The following is a 12,096-nucleotide window of genomic DNA, read 5'->3' as shown; positions in this document are numbered from 1 at the left end:
GCCAGTGAGGGGGTGGAAGAAATGGGCTCCCTAGAGGCTGTAGGAGATTCTACGGTTATGGACAAGGGGGGTTTCTGTGGTGGGGGTGACAGGCTCGTGACATGATGTGACCTTTCATGGTCAAAATGTGTCAGAGAAGGAGATTCTAAAGAAGAACTGAGAGACACTTCATTAGAAGAGGGGATTTTTTTTCTTGAATCACATTCTCCTCCGTTAATTTTGGGGGTGGAACTCTCTTCTTCTCTACCTTTAACCCTGTCCTGGATCCCCATTTGCAACTCACACTGCTCCAAAAGTGACTGCATCTCCAGATGCTGAGCTCCCCTGAGCAAATCTGGAAGGTCCCCTATTGATACTTCTACGCAAGCACTGTACACATAGTCAAGGATTTGCTTAACAGTTTGTGGGGAAACACCATCAACAGTGCAGCAGTAGCCTTTAGCTGGATTCTGGTTGATTAGCTGGCGTTCAAAGGTCTTGCTGGCCCAGGATAGTACCAGTGCATGTGCTTTGAAAGTGTAACCATCCACAGTGAGGACAGTGTCACACAGTGTACCTTCCCTCAGAAACATTTCAGTCTGATGCAAAAACGGCAGAGGGTGGGGGTTGTGGATTCGGATCATCTCAGCACAGAAAGGGAAGTGAAATTCTTGAGAATGTAAGAGGAATTCTGGGGAACGTGATTACAGTGGATGGTGTACTGGGTAATCTCCATTCAACCTAATGAAAAAGAAATAAAAAAGCAAGAGGAGTTAGGAGACATCTATGTTTATGTTTTCAGCGCTGACACTCTTGTCATGAGCGACTTACAGAAGTGCTTTGTAGTTCATCATAATGATATATTCATGCTAGTGCAAGTAGATCAGGTTTGAGCAAGAATACAATCAAGCTAAAAACGAGTTAGTGAGGAGCTTGTATAAGTTGGTACAGCAAGAAATACAGTACAATTCAAAGCTTATTTATTTATTTATTTGTTGTGGTGCAGGCATTGCGTTGTCAGGTTGTCCATGCGTCCGTCTGTCTGTCTGTAGAGTTGTTGGCGACAGAAGCATTCCTGGTGATGCCATTGAGGTTGAGTTCTATTCGTTTATTCATTTATTTTTAGAGATGAAAAACTTTAACTTACAATGTTTTATAACAATGACTCATACTGTGTCTAGTATGTCATTCTCTCAAATTATACATCTAAGCTCTTCAGGGGTTCTTCAGAGGTTCTTTGCATAATTAAGGCTTCTTAGCTAAATCTTAACACCCTTCTCTCAAATTACATATGATTTATATTAAAAAATGAAAGGCTCTAACTTTACGGGATCTTAATATTTTACTGAATGTTTCATAGCACTAACTCATATTTTGTCTGGTAGAATATTTTGTCTGGTAATACAAAATAGGGATTTGGGGGAGGGTGACTGTTTATGGATAGGTAAAGGCTTAGCTACACCTAGACACAGTTCTGCGGTTCTACACAGACAGGTTCTCCAGGAGGAGAAATGACTGTGTTACAATTTGTTAGTCTTGCCTTTGTATAAGCATAACTCCCACCCATTCTGACGTGTCATCAGATTAAAACAGACTGTAGGAGGTGTTTGTCTACATGTCTAGCCATGTCACAGCCGGAGAACACCACTCACACTTTGCATCATCTTTGAAATTTCACTCTAAAACTCGGACCAAAGCCACATACCTCCTCAGAATGCGAAACTGTGACTAATGCCTGTACACAGTTTCTCATAAAACAAAGCACCAAGTTTTGTTTGATCAACAAATAATGGTGATACAGTAGGTTGGTTAAGATATACATCTACTGTAGTAACAGTGTGATGAGGCGACTAGTACATAATTTTTTATTACATGGCGATATGTCAGAATTATATTAAAACAAATAAATAAATAAATAAAAACTACCCCTAATTGCTGTATGTTCTACTAATGGAAACTTCAGAATTGAAGTCAAGTTCACTGTTCTGGGATGGAACAGGAAATAAGCAATGAATATTTATTTTTGATAATTATATATTAAAGTAAACTCACCACCTACTTTAGTAGGATTGCCTGCACACCCGCACATTGATGCAGTTATCTAATCAGCCAATTATGGGGCAGCAGCACAATGCAAAAAATCAGGCTGATACAGGTCAAGATCTTCAGTTAATGTTCACATCAAACATCAGAATAAAGAAAAGGTGTGAACACTGAGACTTTAATCATGGTATGGTTGTTGGTTCCAGATGGGCTGGTTTGAGTATTTCAGAAACTGCTGATCTCCTGGGAATTTCACATTTAACAGTCTCTAGAGTTTACACAGAACGGTGTGAAGAACAAACAAATAATAATAATAAAAAAACTTTAAGTGACCGACAATTCTGTGGGTGGAAACACCTTGTTGAGAAGAGAGGTCAGAAGCAAATGCCAAGAAGTATATAGTAACTCAAAAAAATCACTCTTTACAACCATGGTGAGCAGAAAAGTATCTCAGCATGCACAAAATTTCAAACACTGAGATGGTTGGGCTACAACAGCAGAAGATCACATCAGGTGCCACTCCTGTCAGATAAGAACAGGAACATGAGGCTACAGTGGGCATAGGCTTACAGAAACTGGGCAGTTAAAGATGAAAAAAAAAATCACCTGATATTTTTCCAGTCTTCAACAGTCTAGTTTTGGTGAGTCTGTGCCAATGATAGCTTCAGATTCTTGTTCTTGGCTGACAGGAGTGGAACTTGATCTGGTCTTCTGCTTTTGCAGATCATCCACCTCAAGTTTTTATGTGTTGTGTGTTCTGAGATGCTTTTGTGCTCACCATGATTGTAAAGAGTGCTTATCATTCTCTTCTGATCTTTCTCATCAACAAAGTGTTTCATCCTGCAGACCCTCTATTCACAGGATGTTTTTTGTTTTTCACACCGTACTGTAGAGACTCTAAAGACTGTTGTGTGTAAAATTCCCAGGAGATCAGCGGTTTCTGAAACACTCCGACCAACCCATCTGGCACCAACAACCATGCCATTGTTAAAGTCACAGAGATAACATTTCCTGTAATTCTGGTGTTTGATGTAAATTTTAACTGAAGCGCTTGACCTGTATCTGCATGATTTCTTGCATTTTGCTGCTGCCACTTGTTAGGCTGATTGGATAACAGCATGTGTACACGTGTTCCTATTAAAGTGTATGGTGAGTGTATGGCACAGAATGTTAATAAAACATTTGACATTTGGCGATGTAGATACTGTAGATCCCTTGGCTTAATAATGAAATTCCAACAAAGTAACAATACTTTATTATTAACGCTCATCAACAAATATCCAATTGATTTTCAAAATCAAAATTCAGTGCTCAAAGTGGCATTTCCAGTCTGCTATCTACAATACACTACGCCTACTGACTCTTGTGTGTTCAATATCTTTAAGAATTTGCTAAATATGTGTAAAAGAGCATATGCAAGAGATATAATCACTCCCCCTCTGTTTGTTCTTAATCATGATAATGGATTCGGTGGAAAGTAGATGTGGTGATGTGATACCTTATTTTCCATACCAAATTCAACCCATACCAAATGATACCAAACTCTGCATTATTTTATGTAGGTAGTAACATGTTTGCGCATCTTAATAGACATCGTAAGATTAGAAACCTGCGCTAGCCCAGGTAACTACAGTTTATATAATAAATATGGTCAGACAACATTACAACAAAATGCGTCGCGATGACTTCAGATGTGGTGATAATATGAATGTAGTGTTGTGGTTATAAATTTTTTAGCTTATGACATTTCTGTAAAAGCCTTTTTATTTTGCTTTATTATTATTTTGAAAGTGTCGCGGTCTCACAGTGGCCAATCATATCTGTTAGATAGAGTCAGAAGTAACAAATTAAGGTGCAAGTAACAAAAATTAACCACACTAAATAATGAACGAACTGCAAAAAGCAAAATATTCACACTACATTATTAATTAGACTGAGAAAAATGTTTGTTTAAATGATACAGCTAACAAAAATCGCAATAAAATGGTAGTTGATTATCAAATTACATTACTAATGACATATGAAGTTTTTTTTTCACCATTTTTGATGGTATCTTTTTGGTGGTGCTTTTTTCCCCCATTTTTTAATTATAGTGACTTTTCTGATTCCACTGAGTCCTGGCTGCTTTCTGCAAATCGATTGATCCTTTTTATACTTTGCATGCAATAAATAAAATTATTAGGTCATTAGAAACTTTGGCACATTCAAATAAATGAACTACGTGGAAAATTTAAATAGTCATGCAAATTTTTGAATTGTTAGGAAAAGGTAACTGCTGACTTAAACTCTGTTGCGGTAAATATTTAGGTCATTTTGAAATGGGTTTTCAGAGGAAAAAAAACAACACTATTAAATAAAAACAGGATTCGGGTTATGTAGAACAACTGAGAAATAATGACATTTTTATGTTTTTTTCTTTTTCTTTCTAGAAACCAACGGAATTCATTTTTTGTACTTACCTGTAACTTAAGCATGCTAAGGAAATACTCTTTAATGCATTTTTTACACACACTATTTATTACACTACTTATTGAATTCATTAGTCCAACAGAAGTGAACAGAGAAAAACATTTAATCTGCTCTAGTGGCATATACATATTTAAAATAGATATGCATTTTCAAAATCCACTGTAAAAGCTATAAACAGCGTGTTGAGGTAAAAGTAATGCTTTATTTAGCACAAATATATTATGCAGACTTGGATTTTATGAAAGTGGTGAATGCTAATAAGGCCATTATTGAACAAGCATTCTTTTAAAATATGTACAAATGCATAACTGCTGAAAATATGTGAATTCTCTTTACTAATCACGTGAACTGTCCAGAGGAAATGACATTAGCTTGTGAAATCCTGTGCTGCTTTAAAGTTTCAAAAAGAAAAAAGTCTAATTATTTAAAACTACTACTACTACTACTACTACTACTAATAATAATAATAATAATAATAACAATGATAAACAGCATGAAGAATTATAATTATGCAGATCTCGGATCTACCTTCCAACGGTATGTATTGAAGCCTTTTGAGCAAAATTTGATATGTTTATGTCATCAAATGTGTCATTGCTGTCTCCTAAAACAAGTAATTCCACAAGCATTTGCTAAGTCAAGTCTGCATGCTAAGTTTAGTTATGTCAGAAACAATAGAAAAAAAATGACAATCGCTACAATTGTTAAGAAACTGACTTGCTACATATGACAGCTATGACTGAAAATGCTAATTAGAAACTAGTTGACAACTTACCTGTTGTGAATTTCCTGCGGTATATAACAACATGGCTATTATACAAATGAGCAAATAGTCCACTGCTGAATACTGACATATAATTGTCACTAAACACATAACGATGCTCGTAATAATAACCGCTACGTAGACTATACTGCATGTTTGCCATCCTATAATGACTAACAAAGTCTACACAGTGTGCTCTTAGTAGAAGTCACTGGCAGGTTGACAACTTTTTACAGAAAATCAAACCTGCAAAAAAGTTTAGGTCCAGACAGTAAGAGATAGATAAATAGAGAGAGACAGACAGAGAGAGGCCTACAAGTAAAAAGGGGAAAACCTCTCAGCAATGACACATCCTCTCCAGGCCTGCAAACTAAGGCTCTCCACACACACACACACACACACACACACACACACACACACACACACACACATACATTTACAATCAGTGTGACACTTGCGCGGAAGCTTTTAAGCTGATGTTTTTCACTTAACAAGTAGCAGATAGATAGAAGAAAGACCTACCGATGCATTCGAGGTTCAGGCTACGTCCTGAAGTGGGCGACGGTACAGATGCACACACATGCGCGTGTGTTGTGGCTTTACCCAGAAATTAGTCTGGTGGAGGATTAAATGTAGGTGAGTTACAGCATGGCCACCTCTGGCCTACCCCTCCCCTCACTCACCAGCTGCCTCTGATTGGTCCATTTGGTGCACATCTGTATAAACTGATCAAGTCATCTCATAGCTAAAGTTAGAGTATTGAGTCATTGTTAATGTAACTGAAGGAAGTAGATAGTGTCTGACAAAACACATACAGTAGTTATAGTAGTTATTAATACAAACAGAAATGAAAGCAATTTAAAAATTGTATGGTGAAGAGTAATACATTGTGCTATAGTAGGATGAACTCTGAATGCTTATACGTCATGTGGGTTAGACACAAAAAGTGCTTTCTGTTATGAGGAGTGAAAGTAACATTCAGGTGATCACGCAGAAGGTTAGTTTTAAAGTAGTAACAAATGTTTGATAAAAAGAATGGGGATGAAATGTACAGTATATGAATTAAAAGTAAACGAGTCATGAGATGGATGACTGGATAATCATTTATCATTTTAGTGAGCTGTCTCTGGTTACTCACTAAACTCTACTGTACTCCTCTGGTTACTGTGTTATCGTATTATTTAAGGATTTGTCTACTGTTTGCCATGGGTCATTTTTATTTATTACAACTTATTGCATCATTTGATTTTTTTTTTGTTACTTCCAACTTATTTATCACTTGTCACATTTTGTTTCTGTTATTCTATTAACTTATTTATTGTTTCCCATGGGTTATTTATGTTGCTTCATACTTATTTATTGTTTCCCATTGGTCATTTTTCTTACTTCATACTTATTTATCATTTGGATTGAGTCATTTTTGTAACTTCTAAATTATTTATCACTCGTCATGAATCATTTTTGGTATTTCCAACTTATCATTTGCCATGGGTTATTTTTTTTGTTGCTTATGCCTCACTAATGATTGGGCCATTGTGTATATGCAGCATCACTAACCCATTTTTATGGCTTTTAAAATATGAAAATCTAGAAATCATACATGAGTGTAAAATGTATGAAAGGCACTGAGAGCAAGTGGTACTGTCTCACCCTGGCTATACATGGCTATGTTGAGTTAGAAGTAACACAAGTGAGGTAAAAGTAACAAAATGTACCGCTACAGTAATCGGTAGAGGTGGATCAAAATGCTTAATGAAAACAAAACACACAATAATATGCTAGACAGTTATCAGATTACATTTCTAATCACAACTAAGGGTTTTATTTTATTCACAATCCTTTTAGCTGAACAGAAGCATGATTTCACTAGTTATATTCTTTTCCAACCTTTGCTTAAATACTAATCATTAAATTGTACCTACATTACACCATTGTACTTCTTTTTTTTTTTTTTAGCTGCCCACTCTCGGGTTGAGATGAACAATCCACAAATTGAAAATGTCAAGAGATGGAAAATAGCCAATAAAGGGAAAACTGTCAAGCGAGTACCTGCTGAGCCTCAAATGAAACCAACTGAGATCCTCAAACAGTACACACTCCCTCACACAGGCATCTAAAATCCCCCTGTTCATCTAAAAACAGCCCAGTCCTCAAGTGTGTGAGATCTTATCAGCTAGTTCTATACGTGCAATTATAACAAGATATAATATACGACATAGCGTCTACATCTAGATCCAGATCAATGCTTAATGTTTTACTAAAAGCAGAAGGAAAAAGAATGTGCATGTGTGAGTGTGTATGTGCCTGCAATATATATATAACAGAGATGGGTCAGAGATGGGTCTTAGTCAATTTAACTTGAATAATTAACAAAATAAACTAAGTGAAGTAAAATTTTATGTTTGTGAAAAGGTGACTTTAGCCATCATCCCATTACATTCACCTCCCATCATCTCATATTTATACTCATACATGTATACACACACATGCGTGCGCGCACACACACACACACACACACACACACACACACACCTTTCATAGAATAACTAAGTACATTTTGAGGATGGTCTTTCTACAAAATTTGCCCCCGCTTTTCCTCAGAATCATGACTATTTTTTTTTACAGCTCTGGTCTTATCAGCAATTGTAACTGCAGAGTATGCATTGCAGAGTCCTGATTAAGCGAATGGTCTTATCAGAACAAAGATGCTGTAACCCATTATTGCTCAATTGTTCCTTAGTTATTACTTATCTTCTAGCATGTCTAACTATTGTGAAGTATTTACTAAGTACAGTAACTTTATAAAAAAGATGACAGTGATGAATGTATATCTGGACTAGCCGATGAGTTTAAGCATTAGCATAACTCACTTAAAAGACTAATTATTATTATTATTTATTTTTCTAAGCCAGAATACAGTTTAATAACTACAACAACAACATTATTATTATTATTATTAATAATAATAATAATAATAATAATAATAATAATAATAATAATAACAACAACAATAATAATAATAATACGGCATTTCTAGTTCATGAAAACAGATGTATTTTATGATAATGATATTTATTTTTTTATTTAGCCTATTTGCTTACCTTGGCTTGGCTTTCTGCAATGTTTATGTTTTGTAAGGAGCAAATGTAACAAACGCCGCTGTAAAAACACTCAGTCTGACTAAATGTGTCTAAAGCCTAGTGTGAATTCTCACACAGTGAATTGTTGAATAATTATGTGTCATAGTGAAATGGGCATCAACCTGATAAATTCAGTTTGAAATTAGGTGATTGTCTGAGATGCTCCTGCACATCACATCATTATGAACACACAGAATAGCGCTAAGACAAAGTTCTAAAAATGTTTAAATAACCTAATAAAAATACAAGAAATTTAGTCAAGAGAGCCAATTGATTGAATTAATCAGATATTATTTTCTCCTACCGGTGTTAGCATGATCAGTCGAGTGAAGTAATGAGACTCATGTTTAAATGCCATGAGTGACCAAAGCTGATGAGACAGAGACTGATGTGGATGATGCTTATAATCAAAGTGCGAACTCATTTCCCATTGTAAAGGCCACCACACATTATATGTACAACACACAGTATAGCACCATTTTCACTACTGTGTTTAATTCAGGTGTAATCATCGTCATCAGGAAAATGAGACGGAGATGGGCCATCACAGAGCACCAGAATGCTCGCACAGACACACACACACAGAGACACACACACACACACACACGCACACACAAAAACATACATACACACACACACACACACACACATACAAACACACACACACACACATACAAACACACACACACACACACACACATACACACGCACACACACACATTCACAAACACACACACACACACACACAAGCGCGCACAGACGCGCGCACACACAAGCGCGTGACTAGTGACTAATGTAGCTAATTCAATTACTGGCATAGTTTGGGGGTGAATGTCTTTGTAATGTACACTGCATTTTAAAATACATTTTTGTTTTAAAATGAAGACACACAAATGAAGACTACATATATTTTAATAAATTGCAGAAGTGGCATGCATTTCTCAAAAATGCAAACTAGACCAAGCAGCTTGCTCTAAAGGTGAGATGTTTTATGCTACCCTTTTCCTTTTGTTCATCAGCTGTTTGTATACCTGTGGTGTGTGATGTGTGATGGTGAGAAAAAAAATGATAAGGCTGTAGTTAACAGGAAATAGTATCTTAGAGGGTATGACCATCAAATACTGGTTTCCTTTACTCTTCAAAAGAAAGTGAGAACCATTTTAACTTCTTATATATTAAAATGGACTGCTACAATCTAAGGAGATATGACCTTGAACTTATACAGATAAAACAAAAGATAAAGAGAACAGCAACAGCTTCTGAAAGCAATGCAAATTTGACATTAGTGGGAAATTCACCCATTCACTCAACTTATATTGTCTCTATTTTAAATTACACACTTTTAGATTCTGTTTATTAATTTACATCCAGCCATGGCTATTCAGTAGAGTTCTTTTTACAGATTTAATCTTTTTAAAGTCAATTAGGAACGGTCACAATTTGTAGAAGTGAAATGCATTACAATAGACCATATGATGCATAAAATGTTTCCTGATCTGAATGGTCCAGTGATTTTTCAGACTACTCCTCTTCCCCCAACATTTTAGAGGAAAGGCTTTGCATACTGTACTCAACGGCTTTTGTGGCCACATGATGCACCCTGAAACTGTACTATCAGTACCAATGGCAAACTAAGAGATTTTCGGCCTGATGGAGAATTTGCACTCACTCTGTTCCCCTCTGAATGAATCACAGCTGCTATGAGTTATCGTCATGGCATAAATCTCATATAGATAGGATTTTTGGTGTTCTAGGGGTATTTTTTAATAAGGTATTAAGATATTAGTATTTTTTAATAAGATATTAGTGGAGGTGGCAAATTTATGTTTAAAAGGAAATACAGAAAATATAGACATGCTTGTTGTTCCTTAAAAGGAACTGCGATGATTTAGGTAACACAATAGAAATTAGAGTCTAAAAAGGCTATAAAAAAAGGAATATTATTACAAGCAAATTTTTCTTTACATTTTCCCCCAAATAGAAATATTAAATTGAGATATATGTACATACATACATACCTACATACACTAACACACACACACACACACACACACACACACACACACACACACACATATATATATATATATATATATATATATATATATATATATATATTTATATATATATATATATATAGTGTATTGTTTAATAAAAATTGTGTTATTCTGTTTCTGCTATAGATGCCCTTCTTTAATATGTACCATTAAAATAGGTCCTAATGCCTACACAGACCTCATCTAACCATGATGTTTTGAGGCATACAGGCTCTGCAACTTCACTGTGGCATAACTGACTGCTCTCCAATGAAAAAAAAAACAAACTGTGTTTGCTGTTATGAATAATACTAGAGAGGACACACAGACTGAAATGTCACTTGAAAAGCAACAGACCACCGCCATGGGTTTGAGGTCTTGACAGTAATTTCAAAAGCCATGCTTTACAAACCTCATTAGTAGTATAACCTGCAACCTACTGGCAGTTTAGCATTTAAGGCCCTGTACCCCAACCTAAACCTGTAGCTGAGTCACTGTGAGAACTGTAAGACAATTTTGCTGAAACAGTGACTCCATATGCATGTGCACACAGACGTACAGATAGATAGAAACAATGTGACCTTCAATATCTCTTTCAACTAGACACATGTTATCAGGAAAATGGAGATACATACATGTATATGTTGTGGTCTGGGAAACCCTTTGCTTGATCAAATTTTGACATTATCTGCTATACATAGTTCTGAAAACTACAAGCTGTCCTGAACCTGAAATACAGCATGTTTGAAACTCTGGTTACCCCCAAAAGTGAAAGGTGAGAATATTGCACTTAAAAATTTCATTCGATTTCCACTGAAAGATTCCACAGCTTCCTCTACATTCATAACTTGATCTACTTAAACTAAATTACTGTCAAAATTTAAAGAATTAATAAGTTTACAATGGGAAATAAGTTCTCACTTTGTTTTTTAACAGTCTCCTAACCTGATGTGAAGTCATGTATGGCATTTAATGACAAAACTCACATCTCATCATGGGAGAAAATCAAGCCATTTTGAAGCTGAGAAAAGAGGGGAAATCAATCAAAGGCATTGCACAAACATTGGGCATAGCCAATACAACAATTTGGAATATCCTGAAAAAGAAAGAATCCACTGGTGTACTGAGCAACATACACTGACTGGGTCAGCCAAGAAAAACAACAACAGCTGATTACAGAAACATTGTGAGAGCTATGAAGACAAACCCAAAAACAACAGGCAGTGACATCACCAACAACCTCCAAAGGGAAGGGGTGAAGGTATCACGATCCATATTTTGAAGAAGACTTTGAGAGCAGAAATATAGAGGGCATACCACAAGATTCAAACCACTCATCAGCAGTAAGAATCAGAAAGCCAAAGAAAGAAATACACACAAAAGTTCTGGAACCAAGATAACCTCTACCAAAGTGATGGAAAGGCCAAAGTGTGGAGAAAGAAAGGATATGCACATGATTCAAAACATACAAGCTCATCTGTGAAACATGTTGGTGGTAGTGTCATTGCTTGGGCTTGCATGGCTGCTTCTGGAACAAGCTCACTAATCTTTATTGATGATGTAACTCAGGATGGTAACAAAATAATGAATTCAGAAGTTTATAGGGACAATTTACAGAGAAATGCATCCAAATTAATTGGGAGGAACTTTATCATGCAGCAAGACA

The 12,096-nt window shown here is 35.9% G+C and overlaps 1 long non-coding RNA gene across 1 annotated transcript; it reads right to left on the bottom strand.

Moving 5' to 3' along the window:
- Positions 1-239: 239 nt before the first annotated feature.
- Positions 240-5,950, bottom strand: LOC128621682 (uncharacterized). Its single transcript, XR_008388303.1, has 2 exons — positions 5,777-5,950; positions 240-720 (listed from the first exon to the last, which is right to left on the bottom strand). It is a non-coding gene; the product is annotated as an uncharacterized LOC128621682 (long non-coding RNA).
- Positions 5,951-12,096: the final 6,146 nt, after the last annotated feature.

This window comes from Ictalurus furcatus, chromosome 17 (assembly GCF_023375685.1).
Source record: "Ictalurus furcatus strain D&B chromosome 17, Billie_1.0, whole genome shotgun sequence".
Lineage (NCBI taxonomy): Eukaryota > Metazoa > Chordata > Actinopteri > Siluriformes > Ictaluridae > Ictalurus > Ictalurus furcatus.
The sequence above is the reverse complement of the archived record's forward strand: the minus strand, read 5'-3'. Positions and strand labels throughout refer to the sequence as shown.